Source organism: Lynx rufus, unplaced genomic scaffold (genome assembly GCF_022079265.1).
Source record: "Lynx rufus isolate CCGP_SWC_20201006 ecotype Redwood Valley unplaced genomic scaffold, mLynRuf1.p SCAF_19, whole genome shotgun sequence".
Classification (NCBI taxonomy): domain Eukaryota; kingdom Metazoa; phylum Chordata; class Mammalia; order Carnivora; family Felidae; genus Lynx; species Lynx rufus.
The window spans coordinates 19,027,161-19,049,951 of NW_025814833.1; positions in this window are offsets into that span (position 1 = coordinate 19,027,161).

Here is a 22,791-nt window from a genome sequence, read left to right on the forward strand (position 1 = left end):
GATAAAATTCATATGATCATCTCAATGAGTGGAGAAAAATATTCAACAAAATTTAACACCCACTAATGATTTTAAAAATTTTTCAACAAACTATGAATAAGAAAGAATTTCTTGAACCTGTAAAGGGCATCTATAAAAAAAAACTTATACTTAACATCATACTTAATAGTGAAAGATTAAAAATGTTTCTTCTAAGATCAGGAACAAGGGAAAGATATCTAGCTTCACCACTTCTAGTCAATATTGTACTAGAAAACCTAGGCCACATAATAAGGCAAGCAAAAGAAATAAAAAGGATTCAGATTTTAAAGAAGGAAATAAAACTACTTTTTTTTTGCAAATGGCATGACTGTCTACACAGAGAATCCTAAGGTGATTACAAATTAGCTACTAGAAACTAAGTGAATTAATGAAGGTCACAGGATTCATGATCACTCTATGAAAATCTTTTGTATTAAAAAAATAAAATCTTGTTGTATTTCTACATACTAGCAACAAACAACTAGAAAAATTACAATGCCAATTACTATGGCATCAAAAATACAAAATATTTAAGAAAAATTTTAACAAAAATGTGCAAGACCTCTGTGCTTAAAACAGTGAAACATTACTGAGTGAAACTAAACTAGATCTAGATAAATGAAGAAACACATTATGTTTGTGGATATGTATCATTAAGATGTTGATTCTCCCCGAACTGCCTTCCCAATCAAAGTAACAGAAGGCTTTTTTTTTTTTTTGGTAGAAATTGACAAGCTGATTCTAAAATTCAAGTAGAAAGTCACAGGATTAAGAGTAGCCAAAACAGTCTTGAAAAAGAAGAACAATGTTGAAGGAATTGTGCTACCTGATTTTAAAACGTTACAAAATGGCTGTAATCAAGAAAGTGTAGTGTTGGTGTAAGAAAAGGTAAATATATCAATGGAACCAAATGGAAGCAGTTTCTAAAAGAAGTCTTCTACAGGAAAAAAGTTTGAAACCCAAGATCTGGCTTGACAATATATTAAGTATATTTATTTATTAATAATCTTTACATTTCCATTGTGCCTTTTAGTTTCTGGTACATAGTTGGTGTTCGTCACACACTTGTTGAATAAATGGCCATCTCAAGCATTCACACTAGGTCAGAAAGCCATTTGGAAGAGATTTAATTAATCCTCTATGGTAAATGACATCATCTTGTTACTTGAAAATAATCCAGCTCCATCAACATGAAAATGAATCATTTATGTATTAAAGCTGACTATGTGCATATGTTTTAGGAGAATTACTAAAACTTAAAAAAATCTGTGGTAATATACTTCTTATAGACCTCTTAGGGATATAATTGACCAAAATGGAATATACATGCTGAGTTAAGCAAGTCTTTGGGATGAGAGAAAGGTGTAACTTCAGGATGAGAGAAGGGTATGGAGTGAGATATTTTTCTCCTCTTCTGCACTGGCTGACTACATGCTCTCCTTCCCATTATCAAAAGAAGAATTACATTCAATGTGGTGCACTGTAGGCACTGCAAACGAACATTTCGTAAGAATACATTTTGGACAAATTTTGTCTTGAAAACAACTTCAACTCAAATCCTACTTAATTAATCTAATTTCACAGCACCATGCATCTTATTAGGCTTAGCCATTCGTCTTTGCCCAAAAGGGCTTTGAGGTTTTGCTCTAGAGAATCAACAAATCTCATATAAAATTAAGGAAGAACAGCAATAGATCATAATTCTGGTTTTTAAAAATTATTCATCAAAGCAGACACAGCACATAGGTGAAGTAGGCAGCTGTCTATATGGTGTCACTTCTGAAACCTGTACATCACCACCTTTCTCCCCACCTCCACAACTGCAGCTTGGCACCGAATCTGGCTTTCTCACCCTCAAGATTCATTCCTTTGCCTTAAGGGATTATCTCCAGAATTGCTCCATTAAAATGCAAATAAGCTATGTAGGAGGGGTGACACATTAACATACTCACCGTAATTATCTGCTGCTCTCATCCTATCAGGATTAATTTATCAACTGTCCATCGGAAATAAAAACCCTGAGGGTATCGAAGGTATGAAAGATACAAGGTAATGTGGGCAGAGCTAGGAACGAGCTCAGGTGTTCAAGCCTAGGTAACACACCATGGTTGGAGGCTTTGAGCAGCAAGGAAACCACATTCACTCACTTAACCAACAATCTTCCATTGAGTACCTATAACATCACAGCCACAGTGTTAGTCACTAAGGCTAGAAAGAAGAATAGATGCATTTTTAACTTTCCCCATAGACATGGAGAATTTGGTGCCTGGAGAGAGAGGAAACGTGCCTCCCCCACAGAACTGGGGTAGGGACTGAATGTGGTAACGCATGTGAAGTGCTTAATATAGTGCCTGGCATGAAGTAAGAGCTCTAAAAAAATGGTTGCTTTCATTATTATTATTAAATTGATTCTGGTATCAATTCCAATGTAGCAGGGAGAATTTCCCACACCAGAAAGCAATTCTCAGGACACTAACTTAATTGTATCTATCCAGGGGTGGCATCGGAATCCACAGGTTAAAGGTTCAGTTCTATGAAAGTGCCACTCCTGTTCCCACTTTAGACACCAGTCGAAGTCCAGGTTATTACCCGACTGGCAAGGTTCCAACGACCCCTCCTCACGTTCAACTAATTTGCTAGAGCAGCTCGCAGAACTCAGAGAAACATTTTACTTACTAGATCGCCAGATTATTATAAAGGGTAGAACTCAGGAAGAGTTGCATATAGAACAGATGCATCTTACAAAGTATGTGGGAAGGGGACCAGGGCTCCCGTGCCTCCTCCAGGTGCACCACTCCCCCCAAACCTCCACATGTTCACCAAACTGAAAGTTCTCTGAACCCTGTCCTTCTTACGTTTTTATGGAACTTTCCTTATGAAGGCATGGCTGGTTAAATCATTGGCCTTTTGCATTTAAACTCAATCTCTAGGCGCTTCTTCTCCCTGGAGGTCAGGGGGTGGAACTGAAAGTTCCAACCCTTTGGTCACATGGTTGCCTCTGTGGCAATCAGCCCCATCCTTAGGTAAGTAAGGTCCAAAAGTCACTCCGTTAACATAACAAGAGTCAATTGCATTGCTCTCACCAATTAGGAAATTCCAAGAGTGTTCACTGTGCCAGGAACAGTGGACAACGACCAAATATATATTTCTTTTATAAATCACAATATCACGATTATCTATTGCCAGTGTAATAGTAGTGATAATGAACTACGAAAGAATTTCTGGAAATGAAAAAGAATGCTAAAACAGGTCCAAAGCACATAAAAAATCAATCAGGGATTTCATGAAAGAGGTAGGGTATTTAAGATACAATCATAAACCAGAGGGGGTGGGAGAAGGAGAGTGCAAGCATGAGCAAGTGAACAAGTGAGCGTGTGAGCGAGCATCTATGTATCAGGCACTGTACTATGTGCCTTTTATTCATTATCTCATTCAATTCTCACAACCTAACCCCCCTACAAGGAAGGGACTATTACTTTCATCTTAAACATGTGGAAACCAAGGTTTAGAGAAAGTGAAACAACTTGTTCAGAGTCACACAGTAAGTGGAGGAACTGAGATGTAGATACATAGGATGTAGGTGGTTGCAAGAGGCAAACATAGAATCCCACAGAAAGGTTTGTAGGCAGAGGGAAGAGTATGAGCCCTTGCATGGTGGTGGGAATATGCTGATGTCGTTCACAGAATACTGAGCAGGTCTGTCTGTCTGAAGTAGAGGGACAATATAGGAGAGTAGAGAGTGTGATAAGGCTAGAAAGGTAGATTGAAGCTATATGATTGGGAGTTTTGGTTTTGGGTAGAAGAGGTTGAACATAATTTGATGGACTTGACATACTGGGGAAAAGGGTATGAAAGGTGAGGTTGGAGAGATGCAAAGATCAATTCCACGCCTACTTAAGGATTTTGTACAAGATGATCCCTGGACAAAGCACCACTTCCTATCTCCCTTCTGTGTTTTCACTGAAATATCTGGAATATATTCCCTTCAAAGCAACCATGCAGCAACCATCTCTTATTCTTCCCAAAGTAGTGGCCAGTAGAGGGATTTCAAGGCAGTCAAGGCAGGAGATGGCCATGGTTGGGGGAGGGCACGTCTCATCACAGGGATGGCTATGTACACTTAAAGCCAGCTCCATTCTCTTCTTGTGCATCCACATATTTATGACAGCATGAGTGAATAAGTGTGTGTGTGTGTATAAGAGAGAGAGAATTTAAATTCATGTAGCAAAGTCATTCTCAGAATATTTCTACCATAATTTTCAGTCACTTGATTGACAGAAAAAAAGGGAATTTATACCACTTAACATCCTACTCTGACAATGATAGTATATACTTAGATGTCTTGACTCCATATTCTTCTAATATAAGGAGCCAGTGCCACTAAGACCCCACACTTATGACCAATGCTCCCCATCCCAGAATCTGGGACCAATTGTGATTTAAACAAGTGGAATCTTAATTTTTTTTTTTTTAAATCTCTATGTGACTCTAATATCTGGCATCAAACCAGCTTTGCTGCTGGACTTGCTCTAACCTTGTGAACTCTTACTATTTCGGTATTGCTCCTTCGCAATGAAGCCCCATCTTTGATGATAGTTCTGGAAACCAAGTGTTTTGCCTTGCCTCCTTGTAATTCCCTTCCCTAAAACTACAGTGCCCCTAGGTGTGGGAAGTGTCTTCACCCCAGTAGTTCTGCAAATCTGGCTTCAAATCTCAGGTCCCTTCATCTCCCAGTAGAGCTAGTCCTGACATTCAGTGACTCACAGAATACTAAACATCTGCCTTTGGCCTTCTCTGATGCACACACAACCTGCTTATTAGGTTTTGTATTTTCAGCTCAGCTTCCCTGAGGACAATTACCTACATGTCTAGACTTCCTTCTGTTTATTCCCTATCACCAAACCTTCCTGGATCTTTGCAGTGCTCTGTCCAGCCCCTCTCCATCTGCCTGGCTTCCAGACTTTGGCTACTTTAGTTTGGGCTACCTTACTGCCGGTCATGTTTCAGACATGATAGGGAGAGCTAGTGGCTTTGACTCAGTGCTACAGCAAAACTTTTGCTCATTACTGATGTAAACTAAGACTTGACAAACACCCTTCTTTTCCCCCTCCAACCATCTCAGTCTAGAGTGTTCAATAAATATTAAATAACAATAATATAGCATGAAAGAGAAAGTATCTCATTAAATAAATCATGGAAATGTCAACCTACCTGTCTCAAATTGAAAGAATTTTATGAAAAATATCTTTGGCTTTAGGCTTAGCTTTCTTATATTCATTCATAACAAGCTGTAAAGAATGGAAATGAACTAGCATTCCATAAGGATGAATTATGGGTATGATTCGATTAAAATTTTCACTTTTTCCTGAGATAGTCAATTATTCACCCAATTGCCATAGCCCGTATACTCAGAAGCCTCATTTTGCATACCTAGTGTATAAGTCATGTTCGAACATGGTTAACCCTTGATCATCCTTGTTAATGGTGAGGAGCAGAAAAACATTTCGTCCACACTAGTGTATTATTCAAAACCTAAAATTACTGAGCTTTAGGAATACATTATATGATGCTTCTACCCCCTCCAACACAAAGGTTTACACAAACATTGAGAATGAGAAGAAACTATTTCCGAAAAATATTGGGTGGCAAGGACAAAGTCAAACGAGAATTAAATACAGACAGTCCACAAAGTTAAGAATAGGCATATTTGGAACAAAAAGTGAATTAAAATTAACAAATGTCCAAAACATTAAGTTAAAAAGCAGATTGAAATATAATATTCATCATATAATTTTATTTTCCTAAATGTGCATGTCTACGCAACACACACACACACACACACACACACACACACACCATCCCTGATACTGGGTTGTCCCCACTAGCTACACTGAGGTTCCAACACAGAGGCAGTGGTGACATCCATGAGTGGAACAGGAAGCAGCATCAACAAAAACATAACTTCTACTGCCTAGTTTATCCCTAATTTCATGACGATTGTTCTGATTTGCTTCGCTTCGTTTTTGTATCGGTGGGTAATCCACACTCTCCTGATTGTCACCCCTTAGGCTGGCAGCAGAGTCTGTTATATTTATAATACATATGTACTGGCAGGTCTATTCAAGTCTACTACATCACCCAGTTGTACTGATTTGACTCATTTAATCATGATGCAAACAGCTCGTCATCGAACTGACTGATTATTTCCAGCAGCTGATCAAATCAATTGGCACATTTGTGTGGATATAGCCTAAGGACTGTTCTACCTGGTAACTGGGCTACAGTCCTTTAAATCCAGCTACCACGGCCGAGCAGAGTAGTTGCAACAGAGACCGTATGTGCCATGAAGCCAAAAATACGATCTGGCCCTTTAAAGAAAAAAAATTTGCCGACCTCTGCTCTAGAGGAAACCTCAATGATTCATCGCCCTTATCTCAGAGATTAGGAAATTGAGGCCCAAACAGGTTAAGTGACTCAAACTCAAGACATCTGATTAAAAAATGCATGGTTTTCGTTACCCTGCTGGTTGCCCAACACCAATCACAGTTCCCCTATGGTGTTCCTGATTTCAAAGAATCACCCACCATCTACCAAGTTATGCAAGCCTGCAAGCTCCAAGTCGTCCGTGACAGCTCCCTCTTCATCATCCCTAGATCCAGTCTAAGCTCTTCCAATTTTACAGACTCCCTGTTGAATTTTTCTACTTCTCTCCACTGCCACCATCCTAGTCCAAGCTGCCATCATCATTGCTCTGGACCACTGCAACAGTCCCCAGGTGGTCTCCCTGCTTCTCCTCTGGCCCCATTCTGATTTGCACTTCACGCTCTAGTCATTGATCTTTTCAAATTGCAAATCTGAGCACATCCGATCTCTGCCTAAAACTCTTTCGAAAGGCCTCCCATTGATCTCAGGATAAACAACAAACTCTTTCATGTACTACCTGGCTCCTGATGACCTCTGCTCATCTTCTACTACCTGCACCCTCACTCCCCCTGCTCTACCTTGCTTTCAGTCCCTTAAATTTGCCAAATCTCCTCACACCCCTGGGCCTTTGCACATGCTTTTCCTATATCTGGAATGACCTTCCCTCCCCACCTTTGCCCAGTTTGTAACTTCAGGCATGAATCATTACTTCCTCAGGGAAGTCTGTTTTGACCTTCCTGACTTGTTTAAATTCCCCTATTATACAGCACTCTATCTTTCCTTCCATATACTTATCACAGGGATGGGTTAACAGGTACAGTTATATGTGTGATTATTTTAATAATGTCTGTCTTTCAGACTGTAAGTTTCATCAGGGCAGGGATCTTCCCTATTTTACTCTACCACAGCCCCCACACCTAGCCCAAGGCCTTGTCCTTAGCTCAGCAAATATTAAGTTAATAAATTAATGCACGGGGGTGCCCAGGTGGCTCAGTTGGTTAAGCTTCTGACTCTTGATTTCGGCTCAGGTCATGATCTCACAGTTCATGAGTTCGAGCCCCGCATTGGGCTCTGTGCTGACAGTGTGGAGCCTGCTTGGGATTCTCTCTCTCCCCACTGTCTCTACCCCTCCCCTGCTCAAACTCTCTCTCTCTCTCTCTCTCTCTCTCTGTCTCTCTCTCTCAAAATAAATAAACTTTTAAAATTTAAAAAAAATAAAAACTAAACTAATGCATGAACTTCCAGAAGTTCATAGAATTAGCATCCATGTCTCCTAAGCCCAAGCTCGGAACTCTTCATGGCACAGTGCTGCTTCTATTTAGGCCAACAACACAGGACTGGGACATTTAGCTTTTTTCTATTTCTTGGCAACAAACTAAACGCCCGACTTCTGCCAGCTGCTAAACATATGCATGGCATTTTTCACCAAGGGGAGTGTATGAATGCATCAGCAGCTCAGTCCCACTGCTAGAACAATAAATCACATGCTTTAAAGAAGGGGAGTAGAGAGTGTTGTTATTATCAGCTAAGTAGTATATGTGTGAATTTTAAAGGGAAGCATGTGAGCATTAACCAGAAAAGGAAAACATGGAGTGCTGGTACAAGTATTTAAATTCCTTTTTGGAAAATTTTTTCCCTAATACTTTCAATTTGCTGACCTGGGTTTCTGAATTTCATTCTTCTTTAAAATGCCTAGTGTTTTTATAGAAACATCACAAACAACCTTCCAGTGAGTTGTTACTTATTTGAAAGAAAAAAAAAAAAACAGAACACTGTTCTTCCTTAAAAAGAAAACACATATGCTGAAATATCTGTATTTTTATGCTTTTAAAAGCAAAGTGAAATAATAAAGAAAATGTATGAAATACTTTCTGGAGAAACTACGTATTGAAGGTTTTTATTTTAGACTAGTAAGTGGACTTTTAATGGTGAAATCTGAGAATTGTGCATATTCTTTAGCAAATCCAAATTATAATCCTGAAGTACTATAATCATCTAATAGGTGTCTGATCTTTCAAATTCTTTAATCCGTCTCCATATTAACTTTTGACCTAGCTTTTTGCAAACACTCTTAAGTCCCTGAAAATATTTTAGTGACACAAAAACCTAATTTATTCAGGCTGCCCTATGTTAGCAACTATCTTACAGATGTGGTCGGGTTCTGAGTAGTCCATATGAAAACATATGTCTAATACAGAGCTCCTAAAAATAGATATTCCAGTTGAAAGTCCAATTTTATTTTCTGCATTTCAGGATTAGAAACCTAACAGCTGCTTACCAACAGATTCCACGTTAAATCAGGAGGGGATTTACTGATTCCATTACAGCTAAAAGGCAAGTAACGACAACAACAACAACAAACAAACAAACAAACAAACAAAACCACTTTTATCTTTCCAGAATAATATGATTGCACTTTCAAATGAGAAGTAGAGACTATACTATAAGGAAAACTTTCAAGAAAGGGTGGGACTTCAGTGGACTTTAAAGGACCGGTAGTTTGAAAAGCAGAGAACCATGAAGACACCAGTTTGATTAAAGTATAACAAAGAAAGCTGGGGAGAAGGAAGAACACAACGGATTTATTAAGCAACTACCTTGTGCAGGGAATGTGCAAGAGGTTTTCTGAAAGGACAAGGCAAATTGGGGCCAGATTATGCAAGGCCTCAAATGCTAGATTAAGGAGTTTGAATTCGAGCCAATAGCAATTACAGCTGTATTTCAAAACCTCTCCAAAGCACAGTTTTAGCTGAGAGCGCCATTTGTCTACGGCCCTGAGATAGGGTTAATTCCAACTCTTCCAGGTGAATGAGCTGAATCATGGTGCAGAATATGGTAAGTATAATTAATTAAAGGAAGAAGGCCTTTTAATTTTATGTTGGGGCAACTGGATGCTCAACATAGACATGAAATCCAAATGGCAGCAAATAAATTGGATCACAGAAGAGTCCAACCCAGACTAAATGAGGGTCCTCTTAAATCTCACTTTAAAACCAAATGTCAAGTATCAACAAACACAGATGTACATAGTGATTTGGCTGTTTCATTACTTTGCGTCATGAGAAATCTCAAAACAGAACATTCTTCTGTAGAGACAAAAGGTCTGAGTTTAATGTGCTTTAACATTACTGGTGTGCTCTCGTCATGAATGCTTCCATTAATTTAGGTCAAGGAAACGATAAGAACTTTGACAACGTGCTCTGTCAAATGCCAAAGTCGCGCATTCCCTGATACATTTAGTGCAGGGTGTGAGGCAGTGGCTCTGGACACCAAAAGGAGACACAGAGGAGACCTGAACACAAATTGGGCTGTAATTTTCTACTTTAGATCTGATTGCTCCCTTGTCCCATTTTCAACATGGATGGTAAGGTCGTTCAAGTAGAACCACCTCCGACCATTTTTTAAACTACCGTGGAAAGCCTCCATATCCTAAACCACTCTGTTTTCATCTATGTACAAGGTCAAGGCAGTGATCCCTGAGTTTGTTTATTAACAGCATCAGTTGTCCATGTTCGTTTCAGAAGGGGTGAAGCCGATCACCATGTGGCCTCCAACTGGAGAGTTTCATTTTAGAAAAACAAAAATAGATTTCCCACAAGTATTTCCCTGAGTGCCTTTCAGGTTTCTAGTTCTTCAGTGTGGCTCATTATGGTATTATTGTTATTTATTAATGTAATTTACATGAACTAGATACCATAAAGAAGTATAGTCTCTGATTTCAATGAGGTTAATAGGATGTAAGCGTTGAAACTGGCTTCAAGGGGTTTGAAGTTGGAACAGAGGTAAATAGGAAGCCAGTTAAGAGGTTTCAAGAAAAGGAGTGAGCTCAGAAACAGATAAACGTATTTTAGCACGAGTGCTGCGCATGGTCACTTAATAAAACATGACTGGGGTGCAAAATACGAAATCTGACCACAGGATTTGAAAAAAGAGGGCATATGTAAACGAAGATTTCCATAGAACCAATAACAGCAGCTGACATATAGCGAGTATTTACTGCATGGCAGGCCCAATGTATCACTGCTCTCTATGTGTTCACATTTGGTCTTCAGGCCTGATTCTAACCATGTGACTTACAGGAAAAGTGAGACAGAGAACTTCAGGAACTTTCCTGAGGATAAATACTTGGTAGAAGCATGAGGTGGCCTTCTGGTCGAGGCAGTAAGCCTTGGATATACACTTTAACATATGCCTCCGGAGAACAAAGCAATCATGGATTTTTTTTTTAACAACAGAGCACAATTTATACAAACAAATGAGGATTGTCTTGTTCAAAATACTCACCTTAGGGAGCCACACACTTATTTATACTGCCGCAAACCTTTCTGGAACTCGTCTTTACTGACTGTGTTCAAAACCTGAAACGCTCATCCTGTTCCCTAGTGGAAATATTCTATCTTTGAGGTTATTTCTATTTCTAAAATTTTAGAAATATCTAAAATAATAAGTTGGAATGAAGTCTGTCAAATGAAATGGGTTATCAAGCAAGATCATTTCATTTGGGGTCAAGAACACAATGTGACATGGAGAAATGAGATGGAATTTTATTCTGAAAGCACCCCCTGGCCAAAATTCGGGAGCAGTGGCAGCATCTATAAACTCAGTAATAACTTCCCTAGAAGAAAATTTAACTGTATAAAGCCTATCTTTAGTCTGTGTGCTCATATTAAAATGTAAATCTTGTTTGTATTAAGGGGTTATACATTTTATATCACACATTTTATATAAGATCATTAGAGAACAATATTGTTCCATAGGAGATACCCAAGGACAGATACATTATATGCACTACAGGTATTCAAATTATGTGGAGATCATCATTAACTAGATTAGTTGACAAGGACTTCATGGAAAGCAGTTGGGAAAACTTGGGCTTGAACAGTGAGTTAAATTTCAACAAGCAAGGGAAATGATCTTTATTGTAGGACAAAGGGATCTAATTTGATTAGCTAATAAAAGTGGACTTGAACAACACTCAAATCCATATGAAATAGCAGCCTTCTAAAACCCATTTTTATTTTATTTTTTAAGCCAATCAAATGGTGCATTGATTTATTTAAAAGTTCTGTCAAGCGGGGCGCCTGGGTGGCGCAGTCGGTTAAGCGTCCGACTTCAGCCAGGTCACGATCTCGCGGTCCGTGAGTTCGAGCCCCGCGTCGGGCTCTGGGCTGATGGCTCAGAGCCTGGAGCCTGTTTCCGATTCTGTGTCTCCCTCTCTCTCTGCCCCTCCCCCGTTCATGCTCTGTCTCTCTCTGTCCCAAAAATAAATAAAACGTTGAAAAAAAAAATTTTAAAAGTTCTGTCAAGCTAAGACAGTTATATTATATTTATCTGGAATACAGGACAGGGATATTTTGCACGAAGTAAGATTTACCATAAACTTCAGGAATATCGAAATAGTGGACCCAATCCTTCACTACTCCCTGTGTGTATGCTCATTGTCATGCAACTTTTCAGTTTTACAAGAGGTAGATATATCTGGACAACCATTGACTTTATACTCAGCTCTGTGGTTTGCACTGGCTGATAGAATGTTAACAGACACGATACAAATGGGAACTTGAAGCTTCTTTTGTTATAGCACATTCTCTTTTGTGACTCAGCCATGAACACTGCAAGAAAATACTCTAACTAGCCCAATGGTTCATACACATGAGCCCAAAGGGGATCATACACACACAGAGCACAGCTACCCAATCACCATGCAGATCTGTGAACTGGAGGTAAGGTTGCCATAAAACCCATTTTTAAACAAAACATCAACAGAAGCAGACATTAATGTTAGAGAGCAGAAAGAGACACAAAATGATGGGCCCAATTTACAGCGGGGAGAGGGGCCGCCAAACCAATGCTAGTCGAGAAGCTTGAACATGATCTAAAGTTAGCCTATTATCCCTCCACCTGTGATTTTGTAAGTCTCAAGAATCTGTCAAGGCCCACTAATAAATGTCTTGCTCCACAAAGGTAATTTAAGAAAAGAAAAGAAAAGTAACATGGATACTTCAAATTTTCTCTCCCTAGAGTAAAGGCCCTCCCCACTGACCTTGCTTTAAAGACAGGGTGAGCCGGCAAAAACTGAAAGGAGCCATCAGGAACGTGTAGATAAGCTTTTAGACATGCCTTATTGTCTTTCAAAAGGATGAACAGATTTTGTAGTAGAATTCAGTAAATGCAGAGAATTCTTTTGACCAAGTAGGAGCTTTCTGGTTCTTGGGTAATTACTTCCTACATAGAATACAGCCCCCCAAATACTTTCTATGTCCTTAATTAAAGTAAATACTTGTTTACACTACTCTACTGCAAATCTACAAATGCAAGATAATAATGAATCTCATTTTGCAGCGCATTGTAAATCATATTAGTAACTTCTGGTGCTCTCCAGGTTTAATAGGTGATAGTTTATTATTCATGTTCAGCATAAACTAAGTCATTAAAATTACAAATTTACAAGTAAGCTACAAAAATTATGCCTGTCTTCAAGATTATGGTTTTAATAATTGAAAATACTGTCTGACCTAGAGCAAGGAAAATGTTGAAACTTGGAAGTTCATCTGAAATTCATGGTTGAAAATAACAGAAATCTCTGAACACTGGGGCCATCTTCTTACTTATGTCAGGATTACAAAAACTAGTGAATGAACAAAAGTAAAGTTACATTGTTTTGTGGGATTTATATTTCCAGAATTCTTTTAAAAACATCATATTCCCAAAGTGCAAATGTTACAAATATGAGAGGAGGTATGTTAATACACATCGGGTGACATCTTGGCATGCGCAGAAGTTGTTTGCCTTAATATCAAAATAATAACCCCTTTTTTTGAACCGAGTAATAAACTGTATGAAAAATTGTAAACCCTATTTGAGTCTGCTTCTTCACATAAAATGAGAGACGACCATGTACATGTTGTGTTTGTTGCAATCAAATGGTTTTCTTGCTGGCCAGCAAGCCTAGCCCTTTGAGAGATACAGGCATACTTTGGAGACATTGCCAAACAATTCATTGTCAAATGTCACAATAAAGCAAGTCAAATGAATTGTTTGGCTTCCCAGTGCATATAAAAGTTACAGTTACACAATACTGTAGTCTATTAGGTATGCAATAGCATTATGTCTAAAAAGACAATGTATATACCTTAATAAAAAATACTTTATTGCTAAAAATTGCCAACCATCTGAGCTTTCAGTGAGTCATAATCTTTTTGCTGGCAGAGGGTCTTGCCTTGAGGTTGATGGCTGCTGACTGATCAAGGTGGTGGTTGCTGAAAATTGGGGTGGCTGTGGCAATTTCTTAAAATGAGACAATGAAGTTTGCTTCATCTAATTGACTCTTCCTTTCACGAACGAGTTCTCTGTAGCATGTAATGCCATTTGGTTGCATTTTTCCCACAGAACTTTCAGAACTGGAGCCAATGCTCTCAAACCCTGCTCCTGCTTTATCAACTAACTTGATGCAATATTCTAAATCCTTTGCTGTCATTTCAACAATCTTCAATGGCATCTTCACCTGGAATAGATTCCATCTCAAGAAACCACTTTCTTTGCTCATCTATAAGAAGCATCTGTGCAAGTTTTATCACGAGACTGCAGCAACTCAGTCACATCTTCAGGCTCACTTCTAATTCTAGCTCTCCTGCTATTTTCTACCTCATCTACAGTTACTTCCTCCAATGAAGTCTTGAACACTTCAAAGTTATCCATGAGGGTTGGAATCAAATCTTCCAAACTCCTGTTAATGTTGATATTTTAACTGCTTCCCATGAATCATGAATGTTCTTAATGGCATCTAGAATGGTGCATCCTTTACAGCAGCAGGTTTTAACTTTACTTTGCCCTGATCCATCAGAGGAATCACTATCTATGGCAGCTGGAGCCTTATAAAATGTATTTTTTAAGTTTATTTATTTATTTTTGAGAGAGAGAGAGAGAGAGAAAGAGAGAGAGAGAGAGCGCACATGAATGGGGGAGGGGCAGAGAGAGGGAGAGAGAGAATTCCAAGCAGGCTCTATGTCTGTTGTCAGCGTGGAGCCCAATGCAGTGCTCGATCCCACAAACCATGACATCATGACCTGAGGCGAAATCAAGAGTCAGAAGCATAACCTACTGAGCCACCCCAGTGCCCCTGAAATGTATTTCTTAAATTAGACTTGAAAGTTGAAATTCCTTTTTTATCCATGAGCTACAAAACAGATGTTGTGTTAGCAGGCAGGAAAACAACATGAACCTCATCGTACATCTCCATCAGAGCTCTTGGGTGACCAGGTGCTTTGTCAATGAGTAGTTATAATTTGAAAGAATTCTTTTTTTTCTGAGCAGTAGGTCTTACAATATTCAATTAACCACGCTGTAAACAGCTGCGCTGTCATCCAGGCTTTGTTGTCCCATTTCTAGAGCACTGAGTAGATGTAGCATAATTCATAAGGGCACTAGAATTTTCAGAACGGTCAAAGAGCACTGGCTTCAGTGTAAAGTCACCAGCTGCATTTGCTTCTAACAAGTGTCAGCCTGTCCTTTGAAGCTTTGAAGCCAGGCACTGACTTCTCGTCTCTAGCTATCTAAGTCCTTCATGGCATCTTCTTCCAATAGAAGGCTGTTTGGTCTGTATTGAACATCTGCTATTTAGTGTAGTCATGTTCATTATCTTAGCTGGATCTTCTGGATACCTTGCTGCAGCTTCTTACATCAGCATTTGCTGCTTCACCTTGCACTCTGTTATGGAGATGGCTTCTTTCCCTAAACTTCAAGAACCAACCACTACTACCTTCAAACTTTTCTTTTGCAGCTTCCTCACCTCTCTCAGCCTTCACAGAACTCAGAGTTAAGGACTTGCTCTGGATTAGGCACTGGCTTAAGGGAATGTGGTGGCTGGTCAGATCTTGTACCCAGACTGCTAAAACTTTCTCCCTATCAGCAATAAGGCTGTTTTGCTTTCTTATCATTTGTGTGTTCACTGAAGTAGCACTTTTAATTTCCCTCAAGAACTTTCCTGAATTCACAACTTAGCTGTTTGGCACAAGAGGCCTAGCTTTCAGCCTATCTCGGCTCTCAACACACCTTCCTCACTAAGCTTAATGACTTAGCTTTTGTTTTAAAGTGAGAGACCTGGGACTCTTCCTTTCACTTAAACACTTAGAGGTCACTGTAGCGTTGTTAATTGGCCTAGTTTCAATATTGTTGTGCCTCAGGGAACAGGAAGGCCCCAGGAGAGGGAGAGAGATGGGGATACAGCCGGTAAGTGTAGCAGTCAGGACACAGAGCATTGATGCTTTTAAGTTCACTGTGTTACATAGCAAGTTCACGCACCCCAAAACAATAGGATAGTAACACCAAAGATCACTGATCAAGGAGCACTGAAACAAATATAATAATAATGAAAAAGTTTGAAATATTCCAAGAATTACCAAAATGTGACACAGAGCCACAGAGTGGGCAAATGGTGTGGGAAAAATGGCGTCCACAGATTTGCTTACTGTAGGGTTGCCACAAACCTTCAGTATCTGTGGGGCACAATAAAGGGAGGCACAATAAAATGAGGCATGCCTGTATATCCTGAACCAAACCCCTTCCCAAACTCATCTTGAGCAGCTGACTCTATGAGGTTGAGATCCCTGTTCCTAGTTTTTGAAGCTTCCAAAGACTTCTAATCACAACTACAGACTGACTTCTCCGGAATTACGTTCATTATAGTTGAGTCAACCCACTTCCCCTGCCCCCAACTTCTTTCAATTCAAATTAGTTGTCTTGATTAAATTCCAGAGGAATTTTGCCTGCAAGGAGCCTGCCAAGGGCGAGCCCAGTATCCTAAGAGTGTACTCCAGACATCTTGTAAGTGCATATATAACCTTGTTTTTATTATTTTTTGGTCCTAACTTCAGTTCTTTTCAAATTCTGCTATGTGTTTAAAAAAATCCTTGTACATATAAATTTATGGGATGACAGATGGAGTCCAAGCACTAGAAAGTGTGTGTTAACTAAAGCACCCATCTAGCCTACCTTGCAAAGTAATGGGAAGCAGGCTACACCATACTTAATTACCTTTTATCACCTCCTCTGGTTCCATAATACCCTTTCCACGTAAGCTAGGGCTTCCACTTGGCTGACTATGTCAGGTGAGATGGAGAGAAATGAGTCTTAGGACAATTTTCTAGACCTCAGTTTCCTGATCTGTAAAATTAGGTAGTTGGGACTAAATGATCTCCAAGTTCTTTTCCCTGGTTCTTTTCACCATCTATGATTCAACTCCTTTTGAATCCACTCCATTATTTAATTTAATAATCTACACATATCTAGAAAATTATCTTCAACAAGCATATGATAGACACTGGGATAACAAAGAGGCAAAATTCTAAAGGAGGCTAGAAACCTAGCTAGGGTGATAAGATATGTCCATACAAGGATATACTGCAGGGTAGGAAGAGGCCATGTACCAAAATGAGAGGCATGCATGCATGCACAGGGTGAAATCCCTGAACTCCTACCCCACTAATGCACACTGGACTATGAAGGAAGACAAAAAAGTTAACTTTTGCTGTGTTTAAACACCGTAATTTGAGGGTTGTTTGTTATAGTAATACATATTACTAGGTAAGTAATACTTCGTGTGTGTGTATGTGTGTGTGTATATATATATATATATATATTTCTACCCCTACCTCTACCTTTACTTCTACCTTTATCTGTATAGAGAGATTTTAAACACACACACACACACACACACACACGCACACACACACACACACACACACACACACACACACACACGAGGTTCCACTGCCGATCATGAAATTATCTACGACTCTGGAAGGGCTAAACTGTCACAATTGTGGAATATAGCTGTTTAATTTTCTTCCCTCTTACACTATATGCCCCAGGAAGGCAGGAGCCAAGTCTTTCGTACTCACCACTGCATTCTCAGCACCTAGAACCTGGAACATAGTAGGTATCCAGTAAATATTTGTTTAATGAATGAACAAGGGTTTAAATTACATAGTGCTGCTCACCTGAGCTCCTACAGCACCTTGTCCTTGCATTACCATTAAATCCACTATTCCAGGGGCTCCTGAGTGGCTCAGTTGGTTAAGCATCCAACTCTTGATCTCAGCTCAGGTCAGGATGTCACTGTTCGGGAGCTCAAGCCCCACCTTTGGCTCCTTGCTGACAGCATAGAGCCTGCTTGGGATTTTGTCTCACCCTCCCCTGCTCTCTCACTCTCTCAAAATAAATTTAAAAACTTTTAAAAACCCTATTACTTTATATTATAATTGCTGTATGTTGTCTGCCTGCTTCTTCAGAGAGCAAGGTGCTCAATTTTTTTATTTAAAATTTTTTTCAATGTTTATTTGTTTTTGAGAGAGAGAGAGAGAGAGAGAGAGAGAGAGAGAGAGATGGAGTATGAGCAGGGGAAAGGCAGAGAGACAGGGAGACACAGAATCTGAAACTTCAAATTTGCTAAGAGAGTAATCTTAAGAAAACCTTAAGTAAATCTTAAGTGTTCTCACCATACACATACAAGTAACTATGTGAGGTGATGGATGTGTTAATTAGCTTGATTATGGTCATCAATTTTTAATGTACATATGTATCAAATCACATGCTGTACACCTTAAACACATATAATTGTTATTTGTCGATTGTATCTCAATAAAGCCGAAAAATAGCTTCAACAAATATGGCTGTACATTTGACTCACAAAATTAAGCCCTTTCCAAATGGGATTCAATTACAACATTTCATATGGGGGGTGGTGCTTGAGTGGCTCAGTTGGTTAAGCATCTGACTCTTGGTTTTGGCTCAGGTCATGATCTCACGGTTGGTGGGATCAAGCCCCACATCAGGCTCCATGCTGACAGTGTGGAGCCTGCTTGGGATTCTCTCTCTCCCTCTCTCTCTCTCTCTCTACCTCTCCCCCACTTGCTCTCTCTCTCTCTTTCAAAAATAAAAATAAAAACTTTTAAAAAATTTAAAAAAATTTCATATAGGGGTGCATGGGTGGCTCAGTTAAGTGTCTGACTTCGGCTCTATGATCTTGCAGTTCATGAGTTAAGCCCCTCATCGGGCTCTCCGCTGTCAGCATGAGCCTGCTTAGGATTCTCTCTCTCTCCCTCTCTCTCTCTGCCCCTTCGCTGCTTGTTCTGTCTCTCTCTCAAAAATAAAAATAAACATTAAAAATAAATAAGTAAAACACTTCATATAGATTTAGATGAAAATCAAGCAAAAGAATATGGACCACTTCCATAAGACTTACTCCCTCATTTTTTCCTGCTCACTAGACTCTATTGTAGTAACTGCAAGATAAAGACCCAAAAATCGGTTCCTCCTTTAAAAACCCAAGTAATTCTGTTGACTAAACGACACTTTGGTTTCCACAACTCACTTCTTCATAAATTGACTTAACTCCTGACTGACCCAAGAGATTTGTTAAATGGGGATTTGTTAAATGGGAATTTTTCACAGTCCTCATTGCTCTAGAATTGAATAAATTAAAAGTAGGCAGGGAAGGAAACACTGTAAATGGTAAAACCTATTGCAATACTAATTCAATGTACAAAGTGAGAACATGCTCTCAATTTGCCAGCAAGAAAGTGCCAGTAAATCTCACACTACAGCTGTCATGATTAGAAATGGTCCTGGTCTCTATGAAGCCAAAGGCATCTGCCATTTTTTGATGGGGCAACAAAAATAGGGAGACAGCTTCAGGAAATTTCCTGTGATGCTATGCCTGATCCTGGGTTTCCATGAACATTAGGGAAGAAGTTTTGCCAAGTGTTATTATAAAAAATGAAGTATGACCAACAAAATGGCCTTTCTTATTAAAAAATGTAAGAGAACTATATTGCTTTGCATTTAAAATACGTATATAATGCCAACTATGCAATTAGAGAAAAGTCCCCAAATTTCCATTTCCTCATCAATTTCCCCCTGTATAGAAGTAATTACGCTCCTCTCAAATTCAACAAGAGTGGATGCAAATTCCTCTGAAGAAGTTTGATTTAGAATTCGATTTTCAAGATATAAAATGTTAGCCACCTCTACCAGAGAGCCTCAAGGGGAACAGTTCGGACCATGTTAGAACTTCTGGAAAGCTTCAGCGTGATGACTGTGGGTCACTTTTGTTTTTTACCAAATCTAAGAGGGATGTTTCCGCTTCAGTGACCCATTCACAGTTAAGTAGCTACTGAACCCAGACTTGAGGATCAAGTAACTTGTGTGCTTTTATGTACATTGCAGGGATGGAGATGGGCTGCTATCTACTATCTACAGATAAGCAGACCCTGCTAGATAATATGCTCATCACAAATCCAAGATAACAAGCCATCAACAACTTGAATGATGTGTCTAACTGTATCTGTGGAATGAAAGGTTCTCATCCCGAAAGCAAGCCTTGTGTGAATGGGACCACTGTGGCATGCGGCAAGGCTCTCGGGTCATTAAAATGGTAGACACATTCTCAGCTCCTCACTCAATCTACTCAACCTGTGTAAATAGTGCCCTAAAGACAGAGAAGAAGCATGTTAAGTCAACCCATGATACAATCCCTGTTACCTTTTTCCTATTTAGAGTTAAGAGAGAATTCACACAATGCAATGATAGAAATGGAGTTTTCATATTTCACTTCAGTCTATATAGATCAACACAGTGGGTTACAGCAGTGATTTTAAAATCTGAGCATGCATCGGGGGAGCCTGGGTGGCTCAGTCGGTTAAGCGGCCAGCTTCGGCTCAGGTTATGATCTCACGGTTCCTGGGTTCCAGCCCCACGTTGGGCTCTGTGCCGACAGCTCAGAGCCTGGAGCCTGCTTCAGATTCTGTGTCTTCCTCTCTCTCTGCCCCTCTCCCGCTCATGATCTGACTGTCTCTCAAACATAAAGTTAATAAAAAAAATTTTAACCTGAGCATGCATCAAAATCATCTTGGGGGCTTGTTACAACACAGGTTTCTAGACTCCACCTCCAGAGCTTCTGATTCACTAAGTCTGGGATAGGACCTGTGGATTTGCATCTCCAGCAAGTTCCCAGGTGATGTCCATGTTGCTGGTTCAAGGAACTCAGTTTGAGAATTACTGTGCTAGAGCATGGTCATAATGAGTGTATGGTTTGAAGGTCAAATATCATTTCAGTCAATTGGTTTTACACAGAGGAAAATTCTGATGTGATCACCCTAACCACACTTGACAGTTCAAAAAGCAACTGCCCTTGGTTACAGGGAGGACAAGATGACAAAATAGGCATGCTTCTCTGCAATCCTATACCTTGTTCTACAAAATCATGCAAACATGTCTGATTTAGTAATCGCAGCTTTATATACAAAGGGCATACCACTTTGAATTTTAAGACTTTTTATTCTGGGGGCGCCTGGGTGGCGCAGTCGGTTAAGCGTCCGACTTCAGCCAGGTCACGATCTCGCGGTCCGTGAGTTCGAGCCCCGCGTCAGGCTCTGGGCTGATGGCTCAGAGCCTGGAGACTGCTTCCGATTCTGTGTCTCCCTCTCTCTCTGCCCCTCCCCCGTTCATGCTCTGTCTCTCTCTGTCCCCAAAATAAATAAACGTTGAAAAAAAAATTAAAAAAAAAAAGACTTTTTATTCTGAAAATTTTGAAACACAAAAATAGAGAAGTGTAATAAACACCCATATAGCTATCACCTAGATTGAATAATTACTAATATTTTGCTAAATTTCCTTCATTTATTTTTTTAGCCGAAGTATTTAAAGTAAATTACAGACATCATATTTTCTCCCCCGAATATTTCTGCATAAAAAGAACATAACCTTTTATATTGTACTTTGACCTTCAAATTATTTTAATTTCTATTATCTTCTCAACATCTATTAAGTATATAGGGCAAGTGATCTTTCTTTTCATAAGACAAAAAATATTTAAGAATCAAATATTCAAAAGACTAGTCCCAGATATCAGAATAAGTCTGTAACAGAGCAGAAATGACATGTCCCTTTTCTGTGTCAGATATTGTGCTAGGCACTAGGAATATGGTAATGAAAGATATTGTGCTAGGCACTAGGAATATGGTAATGAAAAGTTTCCTGCCCCTTAGCTCTATGCTTTTTCTAGGAAACTAAGCTGCTGTTCAAAATTACGTCCAAAAGAATAAAGAAAGAAGTTAGACGAGGTCATCATTAGCCCAAGTGTGTTCTCCATAATATCCATCCTTCAGGATGCTAATAATTATTATATCCATCCACAAAAAGAGTCCTATGGTCAAAGAGTTTGGGAGACATTGGGTGAAATAAACAAGTTTCTTTATTGCAGAACTTTTTAGAGTTTCCAGTAACTTAATATACATTGCAAATCTCCAAAATGAAAGCACAGTAAGTTATGTGGTATCTCTCCATTGTATTAAATGATTAACTTTTTGTTGTTGTCGTTGTTGTTGTGTGTGTGTGTGTGTGTATGCATGCGCACATGCATACGTGTGTTAAGGAGTAGTATCTCTAGAAAACATATTTTGATAAATGCCCCACTAGTATAATCTAAGGTTTGCTTTACTTTCCATGTTCAAGAAAACTTTGGAGGAAAAATGATCTAACATTCCCATGACAGAAAGTAAGAACAGATTGCTGTCTACTTTCAAATGAGACTACCTATGCAGAAATGAATTGGCTCCTTACCATTTTTAAGTGTTAAACTAAATGTTGAAATTAAATATATGTATAACTATATTTTAAAATAAACACATCCTACAATGTAATAATTTAATCGTATCATCATATCCAGAGCCAGTGTTTTAGATTGTAATAATTTAATTAAAGTATTCTCTTTGATATATATATATCTTTATAATCTCATTATAGTCAATTGGAAGTGACTTAGATATTCATGGAATAGTGCATTAATTATATTCGTAAAACAACACTCTAAATCAAGTGAGAATTATATTTAATGTGAATTATACTTTGTTATCTCTAAAACCAACTTAAATAGAGGCTAAAGAAAGAGAACATGAAAACACTGATAAAGCACAAGACCAAAGATGGCTGTGCATGAGATCAAAACAATCACGGATATTAGTTGAGGTCACTTGGTGTCTGGCTGGTTGACATGGTATTTTAGCTTTATGTAAGTACATAGAAGATGGCTAGGTCAACACAGTAGTCAAGCATCTGATTTACCAGTGAAAACAATCAACCAGATATTTTCAAAGTACCCAAAAGTTGGGCCTTGTGTAGACTGGCGAGTTAGTTAACAAGCCGTATTTCATTTTTTCTATGAATGGTTTTACATCGGGAAGACAGAGCCCCAAAATGTTCAATATCTACAATTCTATCTAGTGCTGGTTGAGGAAGAAGCTTCAGAAAATTCCTTTCTGAAGTTACTTAATCTTCCTACACCTCATTGTC